The 15829-nt window shown below is 37.9% G+C and overlaps 1 long non-coding RNA gene and 1 pseudogene across 6 annotated transcripts in view; one reads left to right on the top strand and one right to left on the bottom strand.

The window, feature by feature from the left end:
* The window catches only part of LOC140528074 (uncharacterized), a 261449-nt gene that overhangs the window by 77992 nt on the left and 167628 nt on the right, over nt 1-15829 (top strand). The window lies entirely within an intron of this gene.
* Nucleotides 13901-14624, bottom strand: LOC140528073 (ubiquitin-conjugating enzyme E2 C pseudogene; annotated as a pseudogene).

Here is a 15829-nt window from a genome sequence, read left to right as displayed (position 1 = left end):
ATCAGTATCATAACTACTGATGTCTTGTGTGTGATAGAGACATTTCTGATGAAGAAGATGGAGAATTGGCCTGAAGGCCAAATTTAAGCTCTCTGCTTCTGAGGCATGCTTGTCTATGTGACCCTGGGCAAGTCACAACCTCTTAGCACTCTAGGTAACTCTCTAAGATAATAAATTGGAGAAAATCTGACCCTCTGAATTGGGAAAGGGCATTTCCCTATCTGGAAGTGCCTTCTACCAGTGAAGTCACATGTGTAGTCCTTATCCCTACCTCTGTTATCTTGCTGGTAAGAGACTTGGAGTGAGGGAGATTTGGCTAGAGGAAGAAGGTCCCAAAGCATTTTCTCTACTAATCAAGGGTGAGGAGAAGGGACCTAGTAGCAATTTTGTAGCCTGAGGTACAGTCGAACCCTGTTGTGAGTCTTGGGTCAAGGACTCATGGTAACTAACATCTGTGTTAGCTTTCATTCTGCATCAATTTCTACATAGTGATGTGATTTGACTCTGTGGCATAATAAGGCACTTTATGCAGGGTTTTACTGTATTTTAAAAATTTGAAGTTGGTTTTAATAGTGCCTTTTCATACAGCACCGTTGGTCTGTCTGGAAGGAATAGGGAGGTGTGAGTGTATGTGTGTGTGTGTGTGTGTGTGTGTGTGTGTGTGTGTGTGTGTGTGTGTGTGTGTGTGTCTGCATGCACATGGTGCATGTGTATGTGTCCCCAAATTCCTCCCAGGGAAGGAGGCGATGGCTACTTTAGCCTTGGGTGTTTTTAAAATGTGTGTACACCGTTCTTATCAGAATGAAGATGGTGGGGAGCATTATGGGGAAGGGATGTCTGCATTGTTCTTTTTCTGGAGCAGCCCTGCCTGCCCTTCTCCTCTGTCACCCAGACCTACATTAAGAGAGTCTGTCCCAGTGAGACAGTCATGCTTCTCTAGTCTGGGGGTGGGCTGGGTAGGATTTTGTACTCCAAACAATGGATGCTCAGGCAGTATGGGTTATTTGTGACCTTGATCTTCTTCTGGCTTTGAATCGACTGGAACTGGTCCTCCCTTCTCAAGGATGTTTTTATTGTATACCTCCATCAGCAGGAAAGCCTTCAAACTTGTTCTTGAAATTTATAAACAGGAATTGACCATCTTCTTCTCCCATGTGATATTACTCGATCTCCTTTCTTTGTCTCAGGCTGTTGCCTTTCCTGGAATGTACTCCCTGTTCTCAACCTTTTATTTATTTCAAAAGTGTTTAAGTGTCCCTCCCTACAGATTTAGAGCAGAAAGGACTCTTAAAGGCCATTAACTCTAACCTCTCTATTTTACAATTGGGGAAACTGAGGCAAGCAGCAGTTAAATGACTTGGCTTGGGTCACATAACTAATAAGTGTCTGAGACTGAATTTGAACTCAAGTCTTCCTGACTCTAGAATTGCTATTCAGTCATTTCAGTTGTGTCCGACTCTTTGTGACTTCATTTGGAATTTTCTTGGCAAAGGTACTGGAGTGGTTTTCCATTTCCTTCTCCAGCTCATTTTACAGATGAGGAGACTAAGGCAAACAGGCAGAGTCACACAACTGGTGAGCGCCTGAGGCCAGATTTGAACTTAAAAGATGAATCTTCTTGCCTCTAGGCCTAGCACTCTATCTACTGCACTACCTCGCTGCTTTAGATTTTTTAAAAGGTATTGTTGTACATATTGTCTTTCTAGTAGACTGTAAACTCCTTACTAAGGGAGACAGATTCCTATTTGTCTTTGAAACTCCAGTGCCTAGCATAAAGTAGTCCTCATTAAGTGATTGTTGATGGACTGACTGATAGATAGCCTGATGTTTCTGATTAATGCTGAACTTGATATTCCTCATATACAGGTACTGTCTGATAGCAAGCCAGTACTTTAGGATAAGTGGTTATGGAATATTAATTCATTAAATCCCCAAGGATACCATTTAGTGCAATACCACTTTATTAGCAGATTTCAGAAACTGACATGTTGATTATGTCTTTCATAAACTCTCTTCACCAAGTTATGTAACTGCCCAATCCAAGAGTGGAGAACCTGTGGCCTTGAAACCACATGTGGCTCTCTAGGTCTTCCAGTGTGGTCGTTTGGCCACATGTGGCTTCAAGGTTGCAGGTTCCCCACTCCTGGCCTAATCTCTATTATATTTACCTTTATTCACTTTTTAAAGTATGTTTTTAAAAGGAGTTTTCTCCTTTGTTATATCATTTCCAAATGTGGACTATTTTTGCCCAATCTGTGGTTGAGCCTTCTAGGCTTGTATTGGTTTGATTAGCTACAGTCAGACATACTGTATCTTGACCTTAACATAGTGGTGCCATTTTGATCTCCTTGGAGAATGAAGAAAAACAAACAACTAATCATTTCCAAACATTAGCTTTGGATATTATTTGAAATTTGGTGTCTTTTTGCTACCTTATGTTTATGATAATATCCCTTTAAAAAAGGAGCCTGATGGAGTGCAGTTGTAGAATCATAAACTTTAGAAATGGAAAGGACCTAAGAGACGGTCCTAGGACCCCAAGACCCAGAGGTGAGATGACTTGCCCAAGGTAATACAGCTATTAAGTAGCAGTATTTGGGCATGAAACCAAGTCCTTGACTCATGCAATAAACATTTGTTAAGCACTTACTGTGTGCCACACACTCTGCTTGGTGCTAGGGATACGATGACAAAAATGAAAGCACTTGCCCTCAAGGAGATTAAATTCTATCAGTTTGGATAGAATATGTAAAATGCAGTGTTTTGTATTACATGCAAATGATACAAGGTAATTTTAAAAATTAGTTTATTTATTTTTAGTTTTCAACATTCACTTCCAGAAGTTTTAAATTTTCTCTTTCTCCCTTTTCCCTCCCTCACCAAGATGGCATGCAATCTGATATGGGCTCTACACATACATTCCTATTAAACACATTTTCACATTAGTCCTGTTGCATAGAAGAACTACAAGGAATGGAAGAAACCATGAGAAAGAGAAACAAAACAAAGCAAAAAAGATAATAGTCTGTTTCTCTTTACATTCAGACTCTGGATGTGTATGGCATTTTCTATCATGAGTCCTTTGGAATTGTTTTAGATCCTTGCATTGCTGAGAAGGGCTAAGTCTATCAAAATCAGTCATTGAACACTGTGGCTGTTAATGTACAATGTTCTCCTGGTTCTGCTCCTTTCACTCAGCATCAGTTCATATAAGTCTTTCCAGGTTTTTCTTAAGTTCCCCTGTTCATCACTCCTTATAGCACAATAGTATTCCATTACATTCATATACCTCACCTTGTTCAGCCATTCACCAGTTGATAGGTATCCTCTCAATTTTTAGTTCTTGGCCACCATAAAAAGAGCTGCTATAAATATTTTTGTACATTGGTTCCTTTCCCCATTTTTTGATCTCTTTGGGATACAGCCCTAGAAGGAGTATTGCTGGGTCAAAGGATGTATGCACATTTTTATGGTCTACAAAGTGATTTTTGGAGGGAAGACTCCAGCAGCTAGGGGAATGCAAAATGTAGAAGATGATTCTTGAGATGAACTTGAAAGGAAACTCCAAAGTCAGTGCTCTTTCCAGTATGTCACACTCAATGTTGACTTGTTGAATTTAAAGAACTAGAATTTTGGAGATGGAAATTAATTGTGAGCAATTAGAGTATTTATTTTTCCATATGACTTTACCATTGGTTATGCAAAAGGCAGTCACAAGCAGGTGCTTAATAAGTGCTTGTAGGGATGAGTTGAATTGAATTTATGTATAAATTAAATTCGCACTAAGCAGATCCTATGGGTGATGCCAAAGTGCTTACTTAATTGAGGAGTTTCCCAAAGCCCATTTCCCCATTTAGTTCAGAACAAAGACAGATAGCAGGTTACAGAGTGTTCTTCATTCCCTCTCCCCATCCTTTTGAAAGAATCATTGGTCTGGCCTCAGATCCTTCTCATTAGATCAGTCTTGTCACTTTAGATCTACCTCCTTTGTCATGGAAAAAAATTTTTTTTCCCCCCATTGCTTGGGTGACTTAAAGCAGCCGTTGGGCAACATTATGGCAGGTTTTGTTCTTACCTCATGCCTTCCCAGATAATCCTGGCTGGCATGGTTCACATACATGTCTATGTGGGTTGAACAGGAGAGGATTTGAAATTGGCAGAGGAGCCCAGAGTGGGAGGGTGGGCAGGGAAGATAATGTATTCGAGGATAATCAAATTGGAGAAGCAACAAATGTATTTTGGGGATAGTTATTTTTCAAGTATCAAAGCTAATGTAGAAGTTTTCTTGGAAATTTCAGTCCTTTGCAAGATAACAGAAGTAAAAAATAAAATAAAATTGATCTTACCTTGTCCTTTTTGGGACTGGTAGACTTTCATTCCAACAGAACTAATCATTTATAACAACAGGGAATAGTGTAGTGGAAAAAGTACAAGATTTGGAGTTAGAAGACAATGGTTCAAAACCCTAGTTCTATTACCTATTACTTGGACAATCATGGACAATTTTTTAAATCTTTCTGCACTTCAGTTTTTTTGTCATTAAAATGAAGGGCTTGGAAGGGGTTGGATTTCTAAGGTTCCTTCCAGTTCTCATCCAATGATCCTCTGATTCTTTTTGAGAGTAAATGGGCATTTATTTTTTAAATGAAAATTTCCTACTTGTTATTATAAACTTGACAGATATCAATAAACACGAATATCTTCCTATACAAAGAACAAAAAGTGAGAGGGTGCATATGAAACTATAAGTCTCCACCATGTGTAGATTTTTTGGTGTATTTCGTATTTAACCCGATAGCTTCCATATTGTTCTTTTTGTCTGTGTCTCCTTTAGAACTTATTTCTGGCTCTCTTCTGTTTATTTTTAACGATTCATTGACAATCTTTCTTCCTTTCTTTGACTTTTTAAGTCTCTTTGTCACAACTCTTCTACTCCCCCATGACTCGCCCTCCAAAACGCCTTCCCTTGTGGTGAACCGCATCTGCACGTTGGCTGCATCTGAATGTTCTGCACCAACAGGTCGTTGTTGTTCAGTTGTTTGTGGGTGCTCAGCTGTGCGCTCTTTGTGACCCTGTGAACCATAGCTGTTCATGGAGTTTTCTTGGCAAAGATACTGGGAGTGGTTTATTTCTTTTCTCTGTTAGATTAAGACAAACAGAGGTTAAGTGACTTGCCTGGGATCATATAACTGGTAAGTGTCTGAGACTGGATTTGAACTCAGTTCTTCCTGACTCCAGGTCCAGAGCTCTATCAACTGAGCTATCTAGCTGCCTCCTAGACAGAGATTAAGTGACTTACCCAAGATCACACAGTTAGTTATATTGGAGACTGGATTTGAACTCAGGTCTTCCTGACTCTAGGCCCAGTGCTCCATCCAGTGAGCCAAGGAGTTGCCTTCTCCTAGTCCATAACCTCTCTTCACAGAGGTGGAAAGCAGGATTCTTCATCAGCTTTCTGGATCATTCCTGTAGATTCATCATTGTAGATGAAAGTTCCCAAGTCTTTCCCAGTTATATATTTTCCCTTGTAATTTTGTGATCATTGTATGAATGTTCCAGTTCTGCTCGCTCCCATATCTGCTCATGTATGTCATCCCAAGTTTCTCTGAGTCACTCCCATTTTGTCATCTCTTATGGGCAATAATATCCCATTACGTTCTTGTACCCTACTTTGTTTAGCCATTCCCAGTTGTTGGGCACCTTCTTAGTTTTCAATTCTTTGCCACACATGCCCTTTACCCCGAATGCTGATTATTCTTGGTATATGGATCTTTTCTTTGATCACTTTTGAGTAAAAGTCTAGTAGCATTGTTTCTGGATAAAAGGGCATGTGTAGTCTAGAGACTTTTTTTGTTAGAGTTCTGAATTGCTTTGCAGAATGGCGGCACCATCACTGCATTAGTGTGCCTCTTGTCCTGTATTCCTTCCATCATTTGTAATTTTTTTCTATCATCTTTGCTATTCCTTTGGATATGGGGTAGGGGAAACCCAGAGTACTTTTAATTTGCGTTTTTCTTGCTAATAGAAATTTGGAGTGTTTTTTCATATGGCTGTTGATGAGTTGTCAAATCTTTTGAGAACTGTCTGTTCATATTTTTTGACTGCTTTTCTATTGGGCAATGATTGTTTTTCTTATATAATTTGCATTATTTTCTATATATCCAAAATACTTGACCTTTTATTCAGAAAACTTATTGAAAGCTTTTTCCCAATGACCTTTATCAGAAAAATGTCCTCATTTACTATTTTTCTTCTAACACTAAATGCAGTGATTTTGTTTTTTGCAAAACAATTCCATTTTCTGTAATCAAAATTGTCCATTTTCTGTAATCAAAATTGTCCATTTAACTTCTTTGGTCATCTCTTTCCCTTGTTTGGCTAAGAATTCTTATATCCTTTCAAGGTCCATTAATATTTTTATGATATGACCCTTTTGTATCCAGGTCATGTATCAGTTTGGTGCTTAATGTGGTATATGGTACGAAATGTTGGTCTGAACCTAATTTCTGCCATACTACTTTCCATGTTTGCTAGCAGTTTTTGTAAAATACATTACATTCGGTAGTTGGAGTTCTGAGTCTCTCAAAAACTATGCTGTTGTGCTTAATTGCTCCTGGGTCTTGTTTACCTAATTTTTCCACTGATCAATTTTTCTATTTTTTAAACCAGTAGCAAATAGTTTTGGTGATTACTGCTTTGAAGTATATTTTGAGATCTCGTACCTCTACTAGGGCATTGCTTTCCTTTGAGATTCTTGATCTTTTATTTTTTTTCCTCTAGATGAGTTTTGTTAACATTTTCCCTAGTTCCATTAAATAACTCTTTTGAGTTTTGGTAGGTTTGGCACCCAATCTGCAAATTAATCTAAGTAGCATTGTCATTTTTATTATGTTAGTATACATACTCAGAGCAATCAATATCTCTTTAGTTTTTTAGGTCTGCCTTTATTTCTGCAAAGTGTTTTATAGAGTGTCTTAGTAGCTAGCTACCAGGTGTTTTATATATTCTGCTGTTATTTTGAATAGATTTTATTTTTCTATTTTTTCTTGCTGATGATTTTCATGTGCATGCTACTTTACTGTAGTTATTGTTCCATTTAATTTTTACTTGACTGTCTAGGGTTTCTAAGTACATCCTTATATCACCTGTGAAAAGAAATAATTTTGTTTCATAACGGTATATATACATTCTATCAATATTTTTGTTGTCTTGTAATAAGTATTGTATCTAGAATCATATTAAATGATAGTAGTGATTATGGATGGCCTTTCTTTATCCCTGATCTTATTGGAAAGGCCTATGATATTTCTACATTACAGATGATACTTATTTTATTTTTTTAAAATTAATTTATTTAACTTTTAACATTCATTTTCACAAAATTTTGGGTTCCAAATTTTCTCCCCATTTGTCCCCTCCCCCCACCCCAGAACACCGAGCATTGTAATTGCCCCTATCACCAATCTGCCCTCTCTTCCATCATCCCTCCCTTCCGTTGTCCCCATCTTCTCTTTTGTCCTGTAGGGCCAGGTAACTTTCTATACCCCACTGCCTGTATTTCTTATTTCCTAGTTGTATGCAAGAACAGTACTTGACAGTTGATCCTAAAACTTTGAGTTCCAACTTCTCTTCATCCCTCCCTCCTCACCCATTCCCTTTGGAAGGCAAGCAATTCAATATAGGCCATATCTGTGTAGTTTTGCAAATGACTTCCATAATAGTCGTGTAAGACTAACTGTATTTCCCTCCATCCTATCCTGCCCCCCATTGCTTCTATTCTCTCTTTGGATCCTGTCCCTCCCCAAGTGTTGACTTCAAATTGCTCCCTCCTCCCATTGCCTTCCCTTCCAGATGATACTTATTTTAGACAAATGTATGTCATATTAAGGAAAGTTCAATTTATTTCTGTGCTTTTCAGTAGGTTTAACAGAAATCCATATATTTTGTTAAAAGTTCTATCTGCTTCTATTAATACAATGGATACATTTGGGCAGCTAGGTGGCACAGTAGACAGAGTGCTGGGTCTGAAGTCAGGAAGACTTATATTGCTGAGTTCAAATCTGGCCTCACAGTTATGTGACCCTGAGCAAGTCACTTAACCCTGTTTGCCTCAGTTTCCTCATTTGTAAAATGAACTGGAGAAAGAAATGGCAAATCACTTCTATATCTCTTCCAAGAAAACCCCAAATGGGATCACAAAGAGTCAGCTATGACTTAAAAATAACTAAACAACATTAAAAACAAAATTGATGTAATTATGTGATTTTTATTGTTTTTTTTTTTTGTGTTTAAAATAGTTTCATTTTTTCCCCCAATGTTGATTCAATTCTACATTCCTGGTATACGTCCAACCTGGATATAGTGTATAAACTTTTACAGTGGTTGTGTTATAGCCTAGTTGGTAATATTTTGTTTAATATTTTTGCATTGATATTCTTTAGAAATATTTCATTTGTACGTTTTTTCTCTCCTTTGTCTATGCCCTATTTAGGTCATATTTGTTTCATAAAAGGAGTTTGGTAGGATCTTTTCTTTTTAGGGAGATGTTACTTATCATATTAAAGAATAGTCCATTTATTTCTGTTTTTAACCTTGTCAGAGTATATAATCTTTTAAATATGTTGTTGTAATCTCTATGTTAATATTTAAAAATATTTTTACAATGATATTCATTAGAGATAGAGGTCTATAGTTTTATTTCTCTGCTTTATCTCTCCACATAGAAGGAGAGAGGTAGGATTCCTTTCCTTCCTATTTTTTGCAAATAATTCAAGTAATATTGAGATTAATTGTTCTTTAAATGTTTGATAGAATTCATTTGTAAATCCATCTGGCCCTAGGTTTTTTCTTCCCTTTAGGAGTTTCTTTATGCCTTGTTCAATATTTTTTCCTAAGTTCATGTTATTAAAATTTACTGTTTCTTGGTTGTCAGTCTGGGCATTTAGTATTTTAAAAAATATCCATTCATTTAAAAAAAAGTTTTGTTAATCTGTTTTGTTTTTACATTACAAAGTGTTACAAATTACCCCCACTTTGTGAAAACTCTCTTGCAAGACAGTACAATAATTGGATATTAAAGAGGTGCACTAATGTCCCCAGCTGCCATCTTCTTGATCTAACAATTGAAACTATTTGATTAACTTTTCCTTCAGGCGATTAGATGTTAATCCATGTGGTACATAGGTAGATAGATAGATAGATAGACAGACAGATAGATAGATAGTGTTGATGTTTTTTCATGACTTATGGCACCTTTAAGTCGTATATAGCTTCCCACCTATTTCTTCTGACTATTTCAATTTTTTACCACTGCCTTATCTGAGATTGATTGTTTAACATGCTTTTGGGATTTACTTGAAACATAATAAATTCTGCTTCAGCCCCTTCATTTGAACTTGATCTGAATCTTTATGCTTCAAATGTGTTTCTTATAGATAAGACATGCTGTATTCTGCTTTCCAATACATTTACCAATTATTCCGCTGTCATGTATTGATGAATTTATTGTATTCATGCTTATTATTATGATTTTTAAAAACTCTTCCTTACAAAGAAGGATGGAGTGGAGAAAGAGAAGGAATCTGATTAACACTAGTAATCTATAATTGAGGTGGGTTATTTCTACCCCTTTGCTTTTCCTCTCTTCAACAAGTCCAGCCCTTGATCTCTGATTCATATATTTTCTTTCCTCCTTTTAATTAACCCAATTTGACTAAACTACTCCAAAGTTGAAGTTTGCTTTGCTTGTGTGTATTTTCTCTCCACCTTTACTTTCTCTTTAACCCTCCCCCCTTTACTTTTTCTTCACCAATTTCACTATTGTGTCTAATGTCTTTCTGCGCCAAAATTTGTGTGTATTTAGTTCTCCTTTATCTTGTTCAGATAAGTTAAGAGTGAGATGCCTGCTCTCCGCAACCATTTTCTCTGTTTGCATATTCTTCTCCCACACCGCATATGTAGAAAATAATAATAAAATTCCTCATTTCTTCTCTAGTGTATTCCTTTCTACTCGCTTCCTTTACTCTCTTAAAACCAATAAAACTGAATGAAATCATGCCAGCATCCTGTGTTTTATTTAACTCTCTTTTTGATCCTAAACAATGTTAGATCTGAAGGTACACTTGTCTTTTCTCCCCCTGTTAGAATGTAAGCACTTCACCGTTGTTTAGTTCCTTTATATCCCTCAAATATATTTACTTTTATGGATTTCTCTTGACTCTTGTGTTTGCCTTTCTTCTACTCTGCTTTGGTCCTTTTTATTAAGGATGCTTGAAAAGTTCTCTGTTCTATTAAAAGTCCATTTCCGGCCTGTAGGACTATACTTGGTTTTTTAGGGATATTGATTGTTGCCAGTAAGCCTTTACATCTGGCCTTTTGGAATATTGCATTTAAAAATTTTCTCTTCTTTCCAGTAGTTGATAACATCCTCTCTGATACTATGATTCCTTCGTACTTTAAGTCTTTTCTAATTGCTTGAAGTGTTTTTTTTCTTTTACTCAGAAACTCTCTTTGTTTATCATGTTTCTGGAAGTCTTCAGTTTGGAGTTTCTTTTCGGAAGTGATTGGTAAATTTTTTTTTTTTTTTTGCATTTTTTCTTTGCCCTTTAGTTCTAGTAGGCTCAGGTAGCTTTTTTTGAAAAAATGATTTCTTGATATATGATGTCTAAGTTTTTGTTTGTTTGTTATTTTCAACGAGTCCAGTGGTTCATAAATGATCTAGGCTCAATTTGTTTTCTGGTTTAATTGTTTTCAAAAGATAATACCTTAGGTACTTTTCTGTTTTTTTTTTAAAAGCTTTTTACTTTATTATAATTTTTTTATTGTCTTGTGGAGTCATTGAGTTCTGTTTGCTCAATTTTTGAGGGAGGCTGTTTATAGGATAATGTTTTCTACTTTCTGTTTAAGCTATTTGTTCACTTTTAAGATTCCTAGTTTCATTTTAAAAATCCCTTGCTTCATTTTTCCCGTCTACTCTTATAGTCTCTGTGGCCAACTCATTTTTTCTCGTCTCTTAGTTGTTCTGAGGTTGATCACTTCTGTTAAGTTTACCTGTTGGGTTTCTCTTAACTCGTATCATTGTTTCATTTTATTTGGGCTCTTGTTTTCGCATATTTTCCACTTCAGTTCTTAGATTGGCATTTTCTGCTCTGGTCACCCTTTCCAGAATTCTTGGATGTTTGGGCAAGCCTTGCTTGACCCTGTCTCCTCTGTAGTCTGAATGTTACTATCACTGCCAATCTGGATGGGATTGGCTCCACCCTATGCTTCATTTACTGGCTTCTCTCATTCTTCTGGTGGTCCACTGTGAGTTCTGGTCTTCTCCAGTCTTTTTAATGTACTCTCTCCTCTCCCCCCTCTCCGCAGAAGGGGAAGCTCCTTGGCCAGTCTTTTATTTTCTTGAATGATCCTCAATTGTGAATTTGTTCTCCTTGTGGTCATGACAGGCCCTGTCAGGATGTTAGAGGTCAATCTAGTCCCAGGTTTCCTTCTTAGCCCCCTTTTAAATATAAGTAAACTGAATTAATATTTGCTATGAAATTTGAGAATTGAATACCCAAATTACAAAATAGATGTTGGTTCTTGGGTGCTGGATTGACTCTTTCTCCTACTGTGGCTGCCAGTGCTCTGAGGAATGCATATCTGTGTCCTGGCTCCCTGGACAATGATCTTTTAGGATCCTCTCTTTCCTTGAGTCTCTTCTTATGGGACATTGCTTGGAATTTGACTTCAAGTCCACTTGTGATCCTTCTTTACCAAATTTTGGCTGGCTTCAGGTTCATTTGCTGGAGCCTCATTTTAAGAAATGCTGAGCTGTACTTTCACTAGTTGTTTTCACACTCTGCCTCAGCTCTAGCTATATGCCATCAGCCTTTGGTGTTTCTACTTTTCAGAAGGAGACATTTTCTTGCTCCCTTGACTCCAAAGAAAATCCTAGGCTAAATCTTAGGATAATTTTGAAAAAGAATTAAGTGGGGTTAAACACCTGGGGAAGTGATGACCACTTTTAGGAGTTAGAATACCTCTTATAATTTGACCTGCTTATATACAACTCATGCTTTCTGACTTCCAAATACAATTAAATTGACTTTGTATTTATTATTGAGTTTTGGAATTAAATGTGCAAAGGATACTAGATTCATTTACAAACCTCTGTAGAAAAATTGGGCTTCCCAAAATGGTGTATGTGCATGTGCGTGTGCGTGTGTGTGTGCATGTATGTGTGTGTGTGTGTGTGTGTGTGTGTGTGTGTGTGTGTACAGAGTATAGTCTCTCACTCTCTGAATAACAAGTGCATATGTATGACTAAGCCTCTCTGGGTGTGTGTATGTGTGTGTGTGTGTGTGTGTGTGTATGTATACGTAAATGTGCAGAATTATAAATAAAAACCACAAATGAATGTCTTACCCTGAAACATGAAGTTTACTCTTTCTATTTTGCATGGCAAATGAGGCATGTGGAGTTGCTAAGAATACCAAAGCCTGGGAGGAGGAGTAGCTACTGGAAAGGGCTGGCAGCGAGTGCCCTAAATTTCTTGACTCCAGGTTGCCTTGTGGTCAGGGCAGGGGCCAGGCTTTCAGGACTGCAGGATTCTATTCCCGGGTTTGATGAATCTTAACGCTGGGCTTCTGCTTCATCTGCTAGGATCATGGCATAATTTGAGATTAGAGGAACTACAGACATTGTACATACAACAGTGCTTCCCACATGCGGTCATTGTGGCATATTGCTTGTTTAAAAGTGTGCTACAGGACCCCAGAGGGAAGTTAGGCAAAGGTGGCATGGGGTAAAGAACAGATAGAAAATTTGGAGCATAGTTTGCTCCTCTACCAAGCCAGTTTTGAGTACTGTGTGCAGATCCCTTCTAGGAGATGCTTAAGGGAATGCAAAAGAAGTCCTGATCTTAAGATTATGGTAGAGACCACATACAAAATTAATATGAATAAACACTAGAATTGGGGATAAAATATATACCAATAATAGCTCATTTATACAGTGCTGTAAGATTTATAAAATATCTTCCTTATCACAACCCAGCGAGATAGGACACATGTTTTATCATCCCCATTTTCTAGATGAGGAGTCTGAAGATCAAAGGAATGAAATGAACTGCTTAGAGTCACAGCTAGGAAGTATTCAAATCTGACTTTGAACATAGGGGTTTTGACTCTTAAGATCAGTGCTTTCCCTCCATTCTACGTAAGTGTTAAAAGGATGGTGAATTTAGAAATAGTCTTGGTGGAGCTGAAGTTGTTTGGGGAAATTGCCTTTGAAGAGAGGAATTTTAAGTTTAGTTTTCAAGGAGTTAATACATCTGGCTTGGTGGACAAGAAAAAATAAAACTAGGTTGAACTCCTAAGTAGGGGATAGCAAGAATAAAGGTATGAAAATTTTTGTAAGGATCAGTCAGTGTTGTTTAGTTGTTTCAGTTGTGGCTTATTCTTTGTGACCCCATTTGGGGTTTTCTTGGCAAAGGAAAGTGGAGTGGTTTACCATTTTCTTCTCTAGCTTGTTTTATCAGATGAGGAAGCTGAGGCAAACAGGGTTAGTGACTTGACCATGGTCACACAGCTAATAAATGTTTGATATGAACTCAGTCTTCCTGACTCCAAGCCCTGCACTCTATCTGCTGTCACCATCAGTCAATAGGTCAGCAAATAGATTCTTAATTTGGATGGGTAAGGCTGTATTATAGAGTATTTAAAAGGAGAGGAAGCCAGATGATAGAGGATTTTGGATGCTAGGCAGAAGGGTATTATTTTGTTATAATAAATAATAAAATATTTCTATGGGTAACCTAAGAGGGAGAATTTGCTAGTTAAAATGGTGCTTAGGGTGGTCTCTTTTTTTTTTTTTAAACCAACCAAAACTTTTATTTATACATTAATGTTGAGGGCTGGACTAGAGCTTAAGAAAAAAAAGAAAAAGGAAAACAATTTATAATAGAGTCCCGTACGGAAGAGAGAAGAGGAAGAAGACAGATTATGAGGAAGGGAAAAAGATAGATGCGCACACACACACACACACACACACACACACACACACACACACAAGATGAAGGAAGGTGGGTTGGGCAGCCAGGGTCAGGGCTCTTGACTAGTCACCTGCTTCATGTAGGTTTCCAGCAGGTACTTTTTAAAGGCTGTGAGGTTTGTCCAAAGTTCAACAGCATGCGTGTTCAATAGGCTGTCAATGTTGGGTTCTCCCAGCAGGCTCTGGATAGATAGCAGGATGGTCCTGACATCATACAGAGCTGACCACTTGTCTTTGAGGATGTCCAAACAGATATTGCCTTGGGTGTCCACATTAGGATGGTAACAAGGTGTGACAAATTTCACCGTGGGAGCATTGTATGGGTAGCTGCTGGGGAATAACAGGGAGAGCTTGTACCTTAGGTCTTCATACACTGTCCCAGCTGCCCCATGGATGGTCCCAATCCACTTGAAGAGACTGTCTGACTCTGGGAAGGCAGAAATTCCTTTGTCTCCAGACATCATTAGGGTCATCAATTCCTGCTGTAACCTCTTGCCCATGGACCCACGGGCTGTGCTTGTCCCAGGCTTGGCCCCCTTATGGGTGGCGGCAGCCGTGCTGTTGGCAGCTGGGTCATGATTTTGAGAGGTCATGGGGGACCAGAGATGAAGAAAGAGAAAACTCCGGGGCGGCAACTGCCTAGGTTGGCCTTTTCTCTCAGCAGCATACATAACAGAGGGAACTAGTGAAAAGCTGGAGGCAGCTTGGACTTTTATTGTGTAATTCAGTTGTGAGATGTTGGGAAGAACTAGGAAAATGACATTCAGAATGAATATATTAATGAGGATCTGAGATTAATTGCTGAGGAAAACTGATAGGACTTGGTAATGGTATGGATCAGGGTTAAAACAGAAGTAACTATGCTGTTATGAATTTGTGAGTCCAAGAGGGTGGTGGCATGATGTGTGGTATAGAACAAAAGCATACCTTTTGCCTTTATTATGTGTTTTTCATAAATTTGACGGATATGTATCTACCTCACATAACCTGTAGATACCCCATTGTCTAATGCAGACTTCTGTACGCAATCACTTACCAACATGAACTGATTGAATTTTAGAAAAACATCTGGCAAAATCTCTTGTGATCATCTTGTGGAAGACATAGATAAATGTGGGCTGGATGATAGGTATAGTTAGTTGAATTTGCACCTTGTTGAAAAGCTGTACCCAAAGGGCATTCACTAATACATAGTTTAGTGTCAAACTGGAGATGTCTCAAGTGGAATTCTTTTGGGATCTGACTTTGACTGTTTCTTCTTTAACATTTCAATTGATAAGTTGGACTTGGATCATTGTTGTTCGTCCTTCTTTCTCGAAGAGGACCGATGAAATCATGAGAGTGATGTCTTGACTTGCCTGAATTGGATATAAGTGAGGCAGAGCTATACAAAGTCATCAGCCTCAGTTTCTCCTCCAGAGTCATTGAAGTCTAGTGGCAAGACAAAGGTTAAGATGACTGGTGATGGCCTGGGATGCAGTGAGTGACCTTGGCCTTTCTAAATTAAAGTCATTTCTACGTCTCAGTTTGTCTGAGGCCACACTCATTCGGTGACCAAGGGCTAGGTGACATAGAAGTCACTGAGCAGATATACAGATGACAAAGAACCTGGAAGAATATCTAAAATCATAGATTCCTAAAAGTGGGTAGAACCAAAGAATCACTTTGGTTGCATGAGTTAGAAAATGAAAGAAATATGTCTTGATAGCAGTAGTGCAATTTTTTTGGGGGGAAAACCCCTCAAACTGTAGAGAGATGAATGTCAGTCAAGAGTGTGATCAGCCAAACTATTACAAAT

This window comes from Notamacropus eugenii, chromosome 2, assembly GCF_028372415.1.
Source record: "Notamacropus eugenii isolate mMacEug1 chromosome 2, mMacEug1.pri_v2, whole genome shotgun sequence".
NCBI lineage: Eukaryota > Metazoa > Chordata > Mammalia > Diprotodontia > Macropodidae > Notamacropus > Notamacropus eugenii.
The sequence above is the reverse complement of the archived record's forward strand: the minus strand, read 5'-3'. Positions and strand labels throughout refer to the sequence as shown.